Source organism: Ixodes scapularis, unplaced genomic scaffold (genome assembly GCF_016920785.2).
Source record: "Ixodes scapularis isolate PalLabHiFi unplaced genomic scaffold, ASM1692078v2 ptg000005l_1___fragment_1__unscaffolded, whole genome shotgun sequence".
Taxonomy (NCBI): domain Eukaryota; kingdom Metazoa; phylum Arthropoda; class Arachnida; order Ixodida; family Ixodidae; genus Ixodes; species Ixodes scapularis.
Window position 1 is genome coordinate 3,238,749 of NW_024609885.1, and position 18,570 is coordinate 3,257,318.

Consider the following 18,570-nt stretch of genomic DNA (forward strand, 5'->3'; position numbering starts at 1 on the left):
CCACGTGACAAATAGCGACCAGTCACGTGACAACTAGCAGCCACTTTTCCGCAGCGCCCGCCGGCGCCAACTACAAATTCGTATAGCGCCGTGAATATAGCTCTTAAAATTTTTATTTTCCTTGTGAATTCGTTTTATGACTTCCTTTTCCCAACCAGGCTGTTTAAAAAAACTTTATTAGTCCTTTGCATGTGTCCTTTAAGAAGTGCTCGAGCTTCCTTAGGCTTCCTTGCTGGAAATCCTTTGTATTCCTGTTACTAACAAGTGCACCAAGTGAGACACTTCGGCCATTATTGAACACTTTGAATAAACAAATATGAATAGTTGGAAGATGTTACAAAGCAGTCTACATTGATAAAAATTCCTTCTTTCTGCATGTCAAGTTCGCTTGTGGCGTAATCTAAGATTACTACGACATACCAGTTAAGGAAAGTTGGTCTTCAAATGCGGACACCACACGCGAGCCACAGCGAGCTACAATGGGGAGCAGTGCCACGCTTGAGAAGCCCATCGAGGCACAGATGTTGTTTGGTCTAGCCACAGTTTACAAAATGGCCGCTGCAGCAAGAACAGCGGGACTGCGACTGCTCGCTTTTAACAATTCTGCAAAGCGGACACCTATGGCAGTTTTTCAGCTGAGATGTTCAAGTAACGGTGGTGTAACCCGTGCCAAAAATGAAATGGAGCATAGAGACCCACTTTATTCGGCTGGCGGATGGAGATTCTGCACACCGACGAGCTGAAGCACTAGCGAAGTCAGTGCGGACGACTGGTGCGCACTTGCTGCTGCTTGTCCCTCTACAGCCTGCAGGAAAAGGGGAGCGCATTATGCACAAAATGCAAACTGTTACGCAACACATTAGTAAAGTTAAAAGCACGCCAGAGGTTTTCAGACGCGTTGCAAGCAATACAATAGGAAACTTTTGCCAAACAACTTTTCACCTTGGTAAGCTCTGTGCAGTCATGTTGCAGAGCAGTTTTCACCATTCACCTTATTAGATTACTCGTAGACAACGAGTTACTGGCATTTTAGGTGCTCCTAAAGCGCAGAAGAAAAGAGAATGGCTGTGTTAACGAAAGAAGTCGAGAAGTCTGATCAAAGGCGTATGTGGGGCGAGTAAATCCACCCTTACTCTGTTCTCTTTCCCCTTTGGAGCTGCCTTGGTGGCGTCCTTGCCTGCGCTTGCGAATGATGCATTTTAGTTACACTGACGGCAGAGTTGCCGCGTGACAAGTCCTTCAGTAACGAGGCCAGTTTCCTATAATTACACGAACACACGCTGGTGGCGGAATATTATTTATTTGTTTCTTTAGTTACTTAGAATTACCCTCAAGGCCCCGAAGGGCATTACAGAGGGGAGTGCATGGTTAGTACAGTTCTGATTTTAGCGTTATCGGTGATGGTGACAATATCATCTGGAAGGCCATTCCAGTCTACAATAGCTTCTGGTAGAAGGGAATGTTGAAATGGTCTTGGGAAGGGTAATCTTGCACGAATGATCGAGTCTTGCAGAGATATAGCTGGGCTGGCTGAGGAGAGACTGTCGTAATGGTTCCGAATAGTACATTTTATGGAAAGGCAAAGACGGGAAATTCTGCGACGAACGGAAAGATCAGGAAGAGCTAATTGACATTTCATTGCAGTGACACAAGAAAAGCGAGACTAATTAGAAAAAATAAATCGAGCAGCACGATTCTGGACAGATTCGATTTGCGTTAGTTAAAAAAAGACTGATGTGGGTGCCAGATAGCTGAAGCATACTCTAGTTTAGGGCGAACAAGCATGGCGTAAAGGAGACGTTTAAGGATAGAAAAGGCAGAGTTGAAATTGCGACAAACAAAACCGAGTGAGCGGTTTGAGGATGATATTGCCTCGTCGACATGAACATTCCTGGATATATTAGTGGTTAAACGAACGCCTAGATATTTTTACTGTGTAGCAGTCAGAATGGTAGTGCCATTGAATGTTAACGAGTTTAAGGGCTGGAAGCAAGAATGTGTAAAGCAAAGGTGTGTGCATTTGCTAATGTTGAGACACATCTGCCATGTGTGACACACTGCTTCAAGAGCTTTTTTATATAACTTGCGATTCAAATAAAATGAAATTTACATGGCTTATTTGGCATTACAATCGGACTACAAATATGTACTTTGTTTTGAGGTAACCTAATTAGATTTATTAATATTAAAAATTTAATTTGCAATGATTATGGAAAGGATTAACGCAAATTAAAATACTGAGCTCAGAAAATAAACATAGATCAGTGAACTGAGAGGTATGTGCAATCCAATAAGGTATAAATGAAAGCTCTAGGATGATTTATAAATTACTTATGACACTTTTGAACCTTCCAGTTTCAAAATCATTTTTTGCCGGATGCCTAAAAGGCACCCACAAAAAGCCTGACAGCCTATTTAATATATTTGTAGCCCTCATTCAATATGTCGAAAATCCTTCAGGACAAGATGATAAGTGCTTGCCAAACTTCAAAAAACACATTTTTAAAAATGTGTTTTCTTAGTAAAATTTTGCTTCAAAGAGCAGTGTCTCCCCTTAAATGCCGTTCTGGAGTGCAACATGGTCATATGGGTTTTTTATTAGTCTATAAACAGCACAAGTCATCAGTGAAAAGATGAACAGAGGATGAGATGTGAAGAGGGAGATCATTAATGTAGATTAAAAAGAGCAAAGGCCCAAGCACAATTTCCTGTGGAACACCGGAAGAAACGGGAGAGAAAGAGGAGGATGTGCTGTTAGTGAAAACGAATTGAGAGCGATGAATAAGGAATGATTCAATCCACTTAGGAACATGAGGATCTAGTTTTAGGAAAGAAAGTTTAAGAAGAATGCGATTGTCCGGGACTTTAGCAAAAACTTTGGCGAAATTAAGCAAAACAGCGTCAGTAGGAAAGCCGGTGTCAAGATTTTTAAACAAATCGTTAGTTATAATAAGTAGTTGGGTCCCAATAGAAAGGCGTTTCCAGAGGCCATGCTGCACATTGGTGAAGAAATTGCAGGAATCCAGGAAGTTAATCAGGTGCCTGTAAATGACATGCTCGAGGATCTTGTAGAGGCAGGTGAGTGATATTGGCCTACTTACTAATTTTCCGGTCAGAGGGCAACACCCCTGTGTCCACGGACTGCTCAAATATCTTTGAGGTAAAGACCGGATGAAAATTTAGTGTTAGTGAGAGCCTTCGTAATGATTTCCTCTATGCCACATGATGGAGATATTTTGAGGGTTTCTATACCGCTGAAAACACCCTGAATGTTTATAACAATTGAATCCATTGGAAAATCATTCTCTATAACAGGAGAAATTCCAATAATGGGTGTAGAAATAGTGAAAGCATCAGAAAACGCACTATTTAAATATTCACACATTCACTATTCAATATGTTATTACAAGAGCTATTCACTAGATTAATTTCAGAGTACAAATCTCCAAAATTTGCGAGGGTTGTTTATTAACATATTAGGTAGAGTTTGCAGAAAGAATGTCTGCTTAGAGTTATCAGAAAGAATGTGTGCTAACACCCCTTTAACATAGTTTTTTATTCGGAAGAGCAAGTGGCAAGCTTAGGCCAAGTATTTCCTTTTTTAGCGCTCCTGAAACATCTTTTCTTTTTATGAGATAAACGATGAAGTGGATTATTGAACCACGGTTTAGACGTAGTAGTTCGGATTGTCGAGCACAGTATGGTAATTTTCAATAAGTTGAAAAAATTTTGTCTCAAGGCTTGCCAATTTTCATTAGCATTATGGCACTGGAAGGTTTCATTGAAATAAACAAAATAAAGCCTTCGCTGTTGGACACTTCAAATACACATACAAATCATATCTGGTTTCAGTTTGAGTCTAAGAACACTGCCTTCTAACTTAACTGGCTAAAGTAGGGTTGACCAAAATCAGCCTAACAACAATAATTGGGAGTGCACTACACTACAGTTCTCTTAACACCTACGCTTGCAAGTCGACGGAGTGCATCGACTGCCTCTCTCTGCACGAGCAGCATTTCCTGCTGAACTGCCAGCTGCTGCTGCTGGGTGGCCAGCAGACCCTGCTGTGTGGCCAGCAGTTCTCGCTGGACAGCCAGCTGGTCCTGCCGAATGGACAGCAGATCCCGTGCCGTATCAACTCCAGACCGTTCGTACCATTCGGTGGTAGGGGGCATGCCACTTGCGCAGGACGTTCCTCCTCTCCTCCCTTTGCCATGTCGCCTTCAGCCACAGACCCCTGCATAATATAATTCAACTATGTAACACGCCACAACGCTATACAGCCCTTCTAGTTATACCTGTGTCTAATAGTGTGCACCCTAAACTCAATATTATTTTTTTTTCGAATGTCACGGATTTATTGTCTCCGAGTGGGTCTAGAAATGTGCTGCAGCCCCGATATCCAAGCTTTCGTGGAAAACACCACGAGGCAATACATTCGCACCACATTGTTTTGTACATTAGTGTTCAATAAGGTAAAAAGCAACATGGTGTCTGCTCATGATCCAAGAGATTCACGGTACTTATCGAAGCTGCTGCTGCAGCCGTGAAGTCCCACAGCGGCGCGTCCACTGTCGGGGGCGCACGCCCGCCCCCTCGAGAGAAATCCGTCCCCACAAAAAATAATAATTTTTCTTGCTCCGCGTTTAGGGACGGCCCATCACTCGCGCCTCCACCGGCATACCTGCCAACCTGTGGACATTAAAATTCGTAAAACTCACGCAATTGCGGGGGGGGGGGGGGGGGGGGGGGCTGTTTCGCAAGGTCGCAAGGCTTAATGTCAGCCTTGTCACCGTGCAAAACGCTTACGTTACACGTGCACGTGCTACAGAATCCAAACTTCTCTCCTTTTTGGACGGCACAAAGCACTGGAATTCCGACGTGTAGGACTTCAAGAACACCTGAAAGTACCTCTTTTTAGGTTTGGAATTTGCCATTGCACCGCGAAGCCACCGCAACCAGAGGAATGCTATGATTACACGTGTAACAAACACAGACGCTGCACTTCTCGCCTCGAAACTGGCCGAAACAGAGGCCCAACCACGTCTGAACACACCAAACCAACATGCGCCGCCAGACACACAAACAAAGGCTTTGGGCTTTGGATTGATTTTGGATATGTGGCCCCCGGATAGACGGATAGTAAAAACCACAACGCTGCCGTGGACGGCACCTGTCGCCCTCTTGTGGCAGTGTGAGGTACCGCCAGCAACGGTTTTACGAAAAAAATGTTAAAAAAAATAGAAAAGAAAAAAGTATCTTTTTTTCGTAAAATTTGAAGCAAGATTCGTAAAATCGTAGAATTAGTCTCAATTCATACATTTTACAAAAAATTCGGAAGAGTTGGCAGGTTTGCACCGGTCTTCTGTTAGGGACACGAGACTCTCAGGTCGCAAGCCCACGTCTGGCATGCACGTGAGTTCCAGAAAGTTATTCTTTATGGCCGAAGGGCATTTAACTCTCAAACTATTACGCCCCATAGTGTATCTCGCTCCTCCTTGGTAACAAAGCTCTCTGTAGCAGTCCCCGAGAAAACTCGACTTTCACCGAGAAAGTCCAGGAGAAGCGCAAACTGTCGTGCCGAGACGTAGCGACCTAGCTTGCGCTTCTTAGCGTTGTCGGCCACAACTGTCTTCGCAACGTAAAGGGTTGTAGTTAACGTTGATTGTATTGCCGCGCGCAGGGTCACGGACTTCTAGTACTTTCTCGTTTATTCTTGCTCCGGACCTAACTTCTGTCGTTTATCCCTGCTTATGTTGTTCTAGAAAGTGCGTGTACATTCTCGCCGCGAGCGCGCTACGCTCGAACCTTCTCCGCCGAATCTTCGAGATAGTGACTCACTCTAGATAAGACGCCGCTCGCGACCTTGTCGAGTCAGTCTCGCCTCTGCGCTCGATCCTGCGGTTTCGCCGATATCGACGCCCGCGACGCTCTGCTGTTTTCTTTTGTACCCTTTTATTTTTGGCACAAGTTCGCCACATTAAACGTTTATTTCTTCTTGTTCATTTTCTGTTTTCTTTTGGTCACCACCCGTGACATTTTGGTGGAGGTGCTGGGTAGCAAGGGTCCTGATTCCGGGGGTAGGCCAAGGTTCCGGCGACTTAGTCGGATCTCGGTCTGGTCTTCGTTGGGTTCTTGGGGGCTTGTGTTCGGACTTGCACTGCGAGAACTCGGGGGGGGGGGAGCGCTGCACGGGCATGCGGTTACCCCGCACCTCCACCAAAATGTCACGGGTGGTGACCAAAAGAAAACAGAAAATGAACAAGAAGAACGCATGGTCGGAAGGTAACGACCATGCTGGACGCCATGCTGCCCCATGAGCCATCTGACAACGAGAGCGACGACGCCCAGGCGGTTGCTCAACGCGCCGAAGAAGTCCGCCAGCTCGCCCGACTCATGATTCAAGACCAGCAACGCGTCGACGCCGGCCGCTACAACCTTCGTCGTAGGGACGTTCACTTCCAGCCCGGAGATAATGCCGCGCGCAGGGTCACGGACTTCTAGTACTTTCTCGTTTATTCTTGCTCCGGACCTAACTTCTGTCGTTTATCCCTGCTTATGTTGTTCTAGAAAGTGCGTGTACATAATGCCGCGCGCAGGGTCACGGACTTCTAGTACTTTCTCGTTTATTCTTGCTCCGGACCTAACTTCTGTCGTTTATCCCTGCTTATGTTGTTCTAGAAAGTGCGTGTACATTCTCGCCGCGAGCGCGCTACGCTCGAACCTTCTCCGCCGAATCTTCGAGATAGTGACTCACTCTAGATAAGACGCCGCTCGCGACCTTGTCGAGTCAGTCTCGCCTCTGCGCTCGATCCTGCGGTTTCGCCGATATCGACGCCCGCGACGCTCTGCTGTTTTCTTTTGTACCCTTTTAATGTGGTGAACTTGTGCCAAAAATAAAAGGGTACAAAAGAAAACAGCAGAGCCTCGCGGGCGTCGATATCGGCGAAACCGCAGGATCGAGCGCAGAGGCGAGACTGACTCGACAAGGTCGCGAGCGGCGTCTTATCTAGAGTGAGTCACTATCTCGAAGATTCGGCGGAGAAGGTTCGAGCGTAGCGCGCTCGCGGCGAGAATGTACACGCACTTTCTAGAACAACATAAACAGGGATAAACGACAGAAGTTAGGTCCGGAGCAAGAATAAACGAGAAAGTACTAGAAGTCCGTGACCCTGCGCGCGGCATTATCCCCCCCTTTAAAAGCGCATCGTCCCGATGCAGCACAAAACAAAAAAACAAAAAAAACAAAAAAACACAAATCCTTAACAAAACGGTAGCAAAATCGCGAGCCACAGTTCTCAGTTCACTCGTCGACAAGAGTAGAAAGTTCTATCGTTCGTAATACGGCTTCAGCCGGACGACGTGCACCACCTCGGAACGCGCCCATCTGCAAGACGTCAGCCGCGACCCGAGGTGGTGCACGTCGTCCGGCTGAAGCCGTATTACGAACGATAGAACTTTCTACTCTTGTCGACGAGTGAACTGAGAACTGTGAACTGTGGCTCGCGATTTTGCTACCGTTTTGTTAAGGATTTGTGTTTTTTTGTTGTTTTTTTTTTGTTTTTTTGTTTTGTGCTGCATCGGGACGATGCGCTTTTAAAGGGGGGATAATGCCGCGCGCAGGGTCACGGACTTCTAGTACTTTCTCGTTTATTCTTGCTCCGGACCTAACTTCTGTCGTTTATCCCTGCTTATGTTGTTCTAGAAAGTGCGTGTACATTCTCGCCGCGAGCGCGCTACGATCGAACCTTCTCCGCCGAATCTTCGAGATAGTGACTCACTCTAGATAAGACGCCGCCCGCGACCTTGTCGAGTCAGTCTCGCCTCTGCGCTCGATCATGCGGTTTCGCCGATATCGACGCCCGCGACGCTCTGCTGTTTTCTTTTGTACCCTTTTATTTTTGGCACAAGTTCGCCACATTAAACGTTTATTTCTTCTTGTTCATTTTCTGTTTTCTTTTGGTCACCACCCGTGACAGTATTCATTATTTCAGTACATTAGGTACTAATTCATGCAACCAGATTTCAGGAATATATTTTTTTAATTTTGTCTCATGCTATTCATTTTGCCAACTTAAAAATAATATTTTTACTGTTATACTCACCGCGGTGTTTTGAGATTCTTAGTGGGGACACTTTAAGGGAAAAATCCCGATAGAGTTTCAACTCAGTCGTGCGTGTTGACCGACGTCACAATGGAGTTGGTTCGCCGGTGGAGTTTGCCAAAGATGGAGATGAAGCTGCTCCCATTGGCAATCCCACGAAGGAGATTCACCACTGCTTCTTTCAGCATAGACAGACGGGCGATGAGGTCAGAGGGGATGCACCTACCGAAGAAGCTGCATCACAGAGGCTAGCCTCACCACGTCATGTCATGGCCCTGCTCTTTTCAGCATGTTATTTATTATATTGCGCCAGAAAGCCAGCGACATCAGTACCTGGGCTAGTTGGTGCCACTGATCTCTGTTGTAGTAAGCTGGATCACGGATCGAGGCTCGTCTTAATAGGGAGGAGTGGTGCCACCAGCGCCCATCACTTGACATTGGCTAATGCATAAAACTCTATGGGAAAGACAAAGAAAAGTGACGTTCCCCCGCTCGTAAACTGTTGTCGTCACTGAATCTTTTGGCTGCTGTCGGGAAGCCTGTCAAATAGCTAGTGCACAAACATTAAATCTGACAACCCTCGCGGTTGTTATATAGAAATGTTTTGTTGTCGAGAGTGACTCTACTGGGCAAAAAATGTAGAGCAGCTCACTGAGAAGAGAGTTACCTAGAGGTACCTCGGAGTCGGTGGCGGTTTCAATGAGTCGGGTTTAGCAGGTGACAAGCTTGAAGGCTCTGCTATGATTTCGCTCACTCCCGGAAAGACGCTGCCAATATGGAACTTTGTTGACGTTCAGCAACTTCTGGGCTCCCCCACGACGGCATTATTGACAGCAAGTTTATTTGTTCACTCCACCACGAGAGCAAGCTTGCCAGATCAGCCATGGGTGCTATAGCACAATATTTTAATGGGCATTCGAATGCTTGAGAAATCGCAATTCAACCTCCAAACACACAATAAAATTATTGCAGCACATCGTAAAATACATGCCTTCGAACACTGTGTAGAAGCTTTAATTTCCTTCTTTTGTGTGTTTCTCCCATAGACTTGCGTGTATACACGACTTGCATTGACGTCACATCAGCCACCATTGCTGCGGACCATGCTCCAGTGCCCGTACCTTCCGGAGCACACATTTAGGACCAATGAATTTCTTCCTCTCGGAGAACTTTGCGGAGAAGAACAGATTCGATGCTGCCAAAATGTATGTTCCAGAGGGTACGGGCACAGGAATGGTATGGAGCCATATGACGTCCCGTGCAAGGCACGTATTGCTTGGTGCCAAGCAATGGCTGCCGGTGGCGCCACCGACAGACTTCCGATTTGAATCCAGCCTACTACAATAGAGACCAGTGGTTGGTCCACGCTTCAAGAAAATTGGTCTATGCGTAGGTTTACTCAGCTGCACAAATTTCCGTAGAACTATGGCAGCAGTTGAAGAAACGTTTAGGGTTCCTGCCACATGACAATGTTGGATGCGCAAGAAGCAAATGCCCGTGGCTCAGAGTCCGGTAGAGGCAACTGTGCAGCCCTCCCCGTCGCAACCTCCGAGGCGGAGTTGCGGAATTGCACACAACTGTTTTTAACACTTCGACAAGTCGCGCGAGCGAGTTGCGTGAACTGCTCGTGCCGCAGAGCACGTGAGCTCGGCAGCTGTCCAGAGTGATGAGCGAAGATTGTGGAATCAGGGCTGCCGAAGCGGCATGTACAGCCGTTACGATCAGACAGGAGCACGTCGCTTTGAAGAAAGCAGGCCAGCAGATAAGAAAGGACGTGGTTGCACACTGCACAGTTCTGACGTCACCCGTGATAAAGTTTTCGTGTCATCGACCTCCAGACCAAGCGGGCAGAGCTATACGTAGAAACCATGGTGTAATACGCCACGTCCTGTCCAGTTCTCCCTTCTTTTTCGTCTCTGTTGTTTTGGTGTTTTACATCATGATGCAAAACCAACTAGCCCAACTAGCCATCCTTATACACCTTTCCAAAAAACACTACACCCCAGGGGCAACAAACTGTTTTCGAGCCCAGTCACTGAGTTTGAGGCTAGACTCTCACCAGCGTCCCTCCTAACCCTAACCGAGTGGACTGTGATGTCAATAGGCGCAGCCTGTGTAGGCGCAGTTTCAAACACTGCTGGCGTATAAATTATCGTCGTTTCCCGCTATATTTTGTGTTTCATGCTACATGTATTTTCCCGAGGACATTGAGAAAGAATTGTCCCACATTTAAAAAAAAAAAAAAAAACTAAACTATTTTTGTTGGGTACGCGCGCGACAGAACGAGTTCGATTGGAATGTATAGTTCTAGTTGTTTGTGTTTATTTCTTACGATAAGCTTTGACGGCGCCGCAGGATTCACCGCATGTGAAACGACAAAGCGCTTTGCTGTCAAAAATAAATTGCAACAGAAGAGGGCCGAAAGGCATGCATTTTTCATGCTCACAAATAACGTGTTTACCGATGGACAGGACACGGACATACAATTGAGGAAGTGGTAACATTCAAACAATATATCGTACGTACCACACGATGCAGCGTTATCCGAAAAGAATTTATTTGAGAAAGATCTCAAATATCACAGTCACAGTCGACGACAGTCACATCTTGATGATCGGACGGAATCAGAGATGACTTCGTCTCGGGGCCCGTTTTGGGAAGAGCTACCTTTTCTCATAACCGCACCAAAGCAAAGAAACAAACGCGACTGACCCGTTTCTCACCCCAACCCGGACAGCTATATTTGGAGACGACTGAGGATTCTACGCCGATTATCTCTGGGAGGGGGAAGAACAATGTTTGCAAAATCGCGTCGAGGGTCGTTCGACGTCCTTCACCTCCTTCCTTTCCCGTGAATGTCGAGCAGAAAAGCTTGAATGGCAGGTACTTACCAGCCTTATTTATCACAGTGGAAGATAACACAAAAAGGGTACGCAGCACGCATAAAAAAAATTAAGTGGAAACTTTCAAGAGGGGCGAGAAAACATTGAATGCAAAACCGCAAAAACATAGGTAGAGAACCACGCCGAGCGGGTCTTCACAGTCCCAGAGGGTGGCAGAAAATTTCTAGCTGATAGAGGGCGCGAGAGTCGCACCAGCCGCATCAGCATCAGCAACATGGCAGTGGCCTAGGAGCGTTTTTTGGAAAGGTGTATACATAGAAAGTGTTTGGCCATTCATTGGAAAGTATAGGAAGCAAATGAAGAGGCGCCATTGGCCGAAAGCGGGCTGGGCGTGTCCCAGGGCGTCTTCACAGATTTGAATGTGGCCAGCCAGAAGCCGCAAATAATACCCTGGCAGTGGTCGCGAGAAACAAAATTAATAAGTGCGTCGGACTAACCCTTGGCGAGTGAAAACATGATGCATGTGATTGTACTATCACGGTCATACAAAATCAATATCTAGGAGAACGGTCGACATGATCTGTATGCCAGGCGTCTGAGCCACGTCCGAGCGGTCAGACTCTGTCCGAGCAAAACGGAGTTCGAGCGGGACATTCGATTCTTACACCTTTTTGCACGATCATAATCGAAGCATCACGTAGACTATATTTTCAGCCATAAACAGTTACTCTATTAAACTCTTTGGCACAGGTTAAAATTTTTCGCGCTAACACTGCTAGGCGATTATTTGCGGCTTCTGGTTGGCGTGTCAAGCCTTCTATCTGCGTCTCGTACACGCCCTGGCTCTGCCCGCTTCTCCTATTGACCAAAGTCTCGACGACAGCGCTACCAAGGTCGCACGAACGGAAGAGGCCGGCTCTCCGAAGCGCGGCTGCTCGTGGCTTCGTTTGGCTTCGCACGAAACCGAGTGCGAATGAAACGCAAGACATTCTTCTCGCGGCAAGTGCGTGGTTTGAGTGCTGCGGAAGCCACGCTAACGTCGATTGTCCGGTAGATCAGCGCCTTATCACGGCGTGAAACAGCAGGTCAGCGAGGCTAGCATGTGCCTTCTGCCACACGTGAGTAGACCCACTGACCTGCTGTTTCACGCCGCGATAAAGCGCTGATCCACGGGACAATCGACGTTCGCGCGATATCGTTGGAAAATCTGGAGGCTGTGCCACAAAACAGCTGACGCCGTGTTTAAAACCTATGGGAGCACAATAGTGGAAGTCGCCCTTGTGCAAGATGAAACGAAATACAGCGGCTATTTACGGCATACAGCACACGCTGTCAGGATGTCACGACAAAGAATTTCGGCCCAATGGCTGGGGGAGCCAGTTTTTCGGTGCCTACCTTGTGATGTGAAAGTGTCGCCCTTCGGCCAGTCTTGTCTCGGAGTCGGGGTGTGTCGTAAAGCTGGTGTCTACGACGTGGAACTAGAAGGCCTATGAACTGTGCGAGTAGAACGTCGCACGACTACGCAGGAACAATACAAAATAACTGCGACCGCGAAATGCGAAGCATGGTGCGAAGCGTCGATTGCCGCGGGCACGGCGAAAGACAGCCAGACAGCTACGACACTGGATTGGATTGAAAGCCGCAAGTCTGGTGTTTCACAACAAACCGTTGCTAGGGGTGTTGCTAAGGGCGAATACACCATCGTTCAAAAATTCGACGTAGAACATAAACGTCTAAAAAAAAATACACTACTTTTATAAAATTCCAGCATGCAGCAGTCCGCATTTCGCACCCATGGAACTAGTTAGCCAGGGAAGATTGTGGCATGGTTTCGGTTTCGATTGACAGGTTGACAAAAGTTCATACGCAGAGCAGGCCGTCTACATCACCATGACTCTTGTGACTTGGCAGCGGGTCAGGTGCCCCAACCAAGGGGCTGGCTGGCATCCTGACAGGAGCTGCGAGAGTTTCACAAAACAGCGTTCCTGCAATTATTAAAATAAACAAATGTTACGTGCGTGCTTGACCCAACATATGAGAAACCTAGGAGAGCTGTGAGTATTCAAATATCTATCTCCTAATGCCATGCACAAATGTCTTGCATGAACCATGTGCAAAACTTTCATTTTGTTTCTTGAGTTCTTAATGGTTGGAATGAAAATGCAAATTGTGATGTTGAGCTATTCGCCTCGAGATCGAACCGTGCCGCCACTGTGCGGCCGAAATTGGAAACGCGCGAAAGCGGGGATACCGCCGTGCGTCGTCTGCTACGGGCGCACGCTCAGAAGCATGGACCTCGACGACGCAAGCCCGTTTCCGGCTGAGCTTGATATTCCTTATTAAATTCTTTATGTTTTTGTTGCCGTTTCTTCTTACTAAAGGTTGTGTTGTATCGTTTGCCATGCGTAGAAATTCAGCAAAGCGATTATTATTATTATTATTAAGCTTCCATAATCTTAGTGTGTTGTTTTTTATACAATCGCTGGTCCCACGTATTTTTGTTATCTCGCACAAACCGTGGCTTTCATAAAGCATTGAATGTTGAGTGGGTTTGTGGTTTGATTAGAAAATTAACCCGACTAATCGCTATCCTTAAAATAGACTAATCAATTAATCCGTACGTTGATTTTTTCCCGGTCATATTTCGTGAAAGACGTTAAAACTACATATTTTGTACTGGTTTTACTATGTCACAAATGGCATATTGCATTCCCATTCTAGACTTCACGCTGTGAGTCCTACATAAATATGATCACGGGAAGCCTTTTAAAATAAAGTATTTCTTAAGTTATTATTTAAACAGTATAATCACCCTCGGCGAAATGACAAGCACGCTGAAGTGGTTTACCGTGCAAGCTAGTGTCACAAAAGAAATAAAGACGTCAAAAATATTGAAGCCGGCATATTTTACTGCTTGCTGACTTTCTCCAGTACTAGACTCCAATTGAATGGAAAAAAAAAAATTAAAGCATTACTTGAATAATCTAAAAGTTAATCGATGAACTGCCCAGTCCCGATATAGGTTAGGTGAGGGCGGAGGGAGATCGGAAAATCTCGTGAAGGTCGCTAGCCCTCATCAGTAAAAGAGTATCACTGCGGCCGATGCTGTCTGTGTCGTGGTGCGCGTCGTTTGTTGGGGTTGCAGAGTCTACTGTGTTTGAATACAAGATTATTTAGCCAGAAATGTATAGTATTAGCCTCTTGACATCCGCGGCCCTCACCAAGAAAATTGAAGGGGGTGAACCCACACTACCGAGAAAAGCATTTAATAGCAGGAACATTGTTGCGTTGCTCGGTTACACTCGTTTATTACAGTCACGGCAGATATATTAGAACAGTTTGTTTCACTTGTTTCAGTTGTCCTGCCAACCGTGCAGTTTGCAGATTTTAACTAGAAGAGACACTCACTCCTCATCGCAACGCAGTAGATTTGTTCAGACTCCAACCGTGCAGTTTGCAGATTTTAACTAGAAGAGACACTCACTCCTCATCGCAACGCAGTAGATTTGTTCAGACTCCAAAAAATTTACCCACACTATGGCACAGTAAAAGGGCAGAGGAACTCAATAGCATGGTAATTTCTAATACAACGCTAGCTTATCTTCATTCTGAATATTTATATTACTGCAAAAGCTTGACGTTAAAAAAAGCATAGAAGCTGCGATTTCACAGCCCACAGTACCAGTATTATGTTAACTGGGTCGGACTTTATTTTTATTTTTTTTTATTTCCACGTTGATGAACCGATACATCCATTTTAAAAGAAACAAATATTTAACATAAATATTCCAGTTCAGCCGGAGACAGGCATCAGTCGTGGTGATCCATGCTCTCCAAAGTCTGCCTAGAGCAGACGACGCACCCACAGAAGCGATTATATAAATTTGGGCCGCACGCTGGTAACACGATTCGATCTTCACTGAAGCACCGAACAGTACTGCATCTTTTTCCGCTAGAATTGTTTTCCCACCGATAGTATGCGACAAAATAAACGGAAGAATCTACGCCGTCTCGCGCGCCGACGTGGAGAGCCTATGGGGCGGCCGTTCTCCTATCCCCGCTTTGATGATGATGATAGCGCGACCGTAGCGCCACCTCTAGGTCGATCTCGAGGCGAATAGCGTACAGCAAACTGAGCAGGCGCAGATCAACATATTGGCATGACACTGCAACGTACAACAGCATGCTCTTGCCCGGTATGTTCAATAGAACCTGGGACGGAGCTTGATGGTACTTATATCTCAACTAGAAAAGGAAAATATTAAGAAGAAATTAGAAATTAAGAGGGAGCGCTCCTCCAAGCCCCATAGAGAATACACGCGATTTTCTGCCATTTTACGAAAATTCTCATTTAATAACCGTTACACCGATGTTTTCACACATTTTTGCTATAAAAAGATTGATTCTTCGTCCAACTATCCCACAGAGCATATTTTTCATAAAAAAATTTATTATATTTTATATTAAATCGTGAAATCGGTCGGAATTGGCTGTTTTGACATGTTTACGTTAGAACGCGTTTTTTAAAAACCTGTGAATTTTTAACTACAAATGTGTCTTGTGGGATATCTGCGGAATTTAACACGGAATTCAATTATAATAAAATTATAGCTGTAAGTACATCCGTTCTTTAACTACATCGAAAAAACTGAACCAAGGTGTTGTGGCTTGTTTTCCTCGTTTGGACGGTCAAGACTAGTTCGACGAGCGCCGCGTGAGGGCGCCACCATTTCGCCACGCACGCTGCTCTGATTTTGTATTACTCCGCGCGCATGCGCTCTTCAGTAACGCGCTTGTGGTGGTCCAGAGGCGGCAAGACCCGTCCAGACAGAGTGGTTTTGTTTCTCGGGGCGGGGTGTCGGGTGGATAGCTGTGCGTGTTTTCATAACTAGAAAGGCCGTCCTCGCAGCTATGGGTCCAAAGAGGTATAAATATGGCAAGCGAAAGGTCTCGAAGTCGCAAATAGAGTTTGCACGTAAGCGACCCTCTGCTGAAACTACGAATGGTGAGGTTGAGTCATCGTGTCGTAGTGCTGCGAGAACGAATTGACTCGGGGTGTTGAAGATGCCGCTTGGGAAGCCATGCAACAGGCCGGAGTGGAAGAAGCGAGGCGCACGAATGAATCTGGCGAGATCGATGCCGAAGGCTATCCGCTTGTTACCGTCGTTGCAGACTGTGCGTGATCAAAGCGATCGTAGAACGACGCTCCTTCTGGTACGGTAAGTACTACATTTCTTCCTCTAAAAGGGGCGCCAATTTTGATCGTAGATATAATATACATTTCTTTAGAGTGCGTTCGAAAGAAATCCGAAGCATGTTTTTCTCGCCACGAAAACACATTAGTCTCTGTCGCTAGGCTACATTTGGGCGGACGCTGAGCATTTGGCAATGCGTAGTTTATTTTTATGGTGAGATGACCGTGGTTAGAATCCCTCTCTGTTGTATGTGTATCTCTGTGAATGCAAAATTTGTTTCGGCAACTGGGGTGACGATTTCTCACGAAGCACTGGAAACAGTTATGCTTTTTGTGTGCCTGTTTTAGTGACCGCTGTTTTATGTACTATACATTCCGAATATACGCGGTGCCATGAGTCAGTTCGTCAGACGACGTTTTAGACAGCTCGTTTCTTCGAAGCTGCACCTTTTCAAGGATAAATCGTTCCATCGGAAATAGCCGGCGTTCGTTTCATCGATACACCTTGTGACGTTTCGTCTAGTTTTTCTATTATGTGCGTGCTCGCGCTTGCGAACGTAATTGCGCGTCCGTGTCTGCTTGCGTGTGCGCCTGCATGAGCGAGGATGCTTATGTGCGTGCCCCCCGTGCACATGCGTGTTTTCATGCCTACGCGTGAGTATATATACCCGCGTATCTGTGTGCGTGTTAAGGCTAGCCCACATGGTGCGCTTTTCTCCGCGTCTGCGTCGCGTCTGCGCCTGCGCTTTGACGTCACTTCCGGCGCTGGGACGAAACGCAGCGTTTTTTGGCGCATCCCGGCGTATCTGGAAGAGCCAGATATTTTGCGTCCACGCGTCGCGTCTCGCGCTGCGTCCAGAAGGCAACAACCAATGAACCGCCGTGTTCACTAGTTGCAAGGAGCGTTTGAATTTTCTCCACTGTAGGATTGTAGTTTTCGCCACAGACCTCGCGACGAAGGCGGTAATAATTATAATAATAATACTTTTTATTTGCACATATTGCGATACCCACTCGGCAGCGTGCGAGGCTAGGCAAAAAGGTCGAGACCCTTACGCAGGTGGGCCTGCTAGCCCGCCGCCAAGTAGGGAAAGGGATACGGGAAAGGAAAATAAATAAAAACACTCAAAACAGAAAGATACACACAAATACGGGTAGCAGCCCTGTGCCATCAAAGCGCACGCGCGCACGCACACACACATACCCGCGCGCGCGGAGTTTACAAAATTTGCACGCTCGCGGCCTTCAATAAAAACGGCTTTTAGGCCCTGCCAACGCTAGCAGCAGGGCGAACATGGGTAGTTACGTCCTTCCCCCCGCGGATATCAGTTTATCATACCTTTTACACAAGTCCAGGGAATCCTCTCTGCTCCGCGGGAGAGGCTGACGCTGCTTCAGCGGAACAGAGAGGACCTAGCGAAGTACAAAAGCGTCCTGCACTCTGGCAGGCCAAATGTAAAGAATACAAGGACACCGAGAGACAAAGGTACAAAACTAATACTACCGGCAACAACCGCTACAACGTAACCACTGTAGCGGCCAGCGGCCAGCTGTAAATGTTTTGGCGCGGGCGATGGGGATGCCAATGGCGTATCGAAACGTGGATGAGGCGTACGCACTAAAAAGAATGAAAATTAGTGAAATTGAGCTTCATTGCGATTGTTGTAATTAAAAATGAGTGATTACTATTACTAAAATTAAATATTACGGCATGTAGCCATCATTTACCGCGCGATTTCTATTTAATGTTTGCTTTTGTTTCTTAAGCGCGTCTGGCAACGTTGGGCAGACGCTTCGGAAACGCAGATATGGTGTACTAGAAGACTGGGAAGTGTAGCGAGCGCCGGCGGAGGGGGGGCTCTTTCAGCGATGACCGGATCGGTGGCCGCGAGAGGGCGCAACGTGTAGTAGGCGTGCTGCCGGAGTGCGGAGCGCAGGCAGCGGTAGCGCTTGGCTGGCTTGGCGTTCCGCACGGGTTCGATTGTTTCGTATTGTTTGGCTAACTCTTTACGGTATTCTTTATTTCTGCTGTTTCACATAATATTTATCGCACTAATTCGTTGCCAAATGCTTTACCCGAGACGTGCATCTTCGGACAGGACGCCACAGTACACATCGCGGCAATGCTAGCGCGAACAAGACATTGGCGCTTTCTCGCATTTATTTCGAAAGAGTATTAGTGAGGGCGAACTTTTATCACCTGTGTTATAGACCCGAATGAGCTTTTTCCCCAGCAAGTAGAACTTTGCTGAGTTTCTTTGGTTTCTCACAAAAAAAAAAAAAAAAAAAAAAAACGGCGATCGCTCTTTCGCGCTAACAATGTTGCGTTCTGAATAGGCGGGAAATCCATCCCCCAGAAAAACGTTCGGGAAGTATCTTGAAACAGACGTCGCAAACGTGTGTCATCCCCTGAATAACGTAGGATAAG

General features: G+C 46.5%; 1 long non-coding RNA gene across 2 annotated transcripts; it reads right to left on the minus strand.

Moving 5' to 3' along the window:
* Positions 1-745: 745 nt before the first annotated feature.
* LOC120836129 lies at positions 746-5,046 on the minus strand. Of its 2 annotated transcripts, none has more exons than XR_006076911.1 (3): positions 4,912-5,046; positions 3,966-4,237; positions 746-805 (listed from the first exon to the last, which is right to left on the minus strand). It is a non-coding gene; the product is annotated as an uncharacterized LOC120836129 (long non-coding RNA). The 2 variants fall into 2 exon arrangements; XR_006076912.1 differs by lacking the exon at positions 746-805 and adding an exon at positions 3,108-3,153.
* Between the last annotated feature and the right edge of the window lie 13,524 nt (positions 5,047-18,570).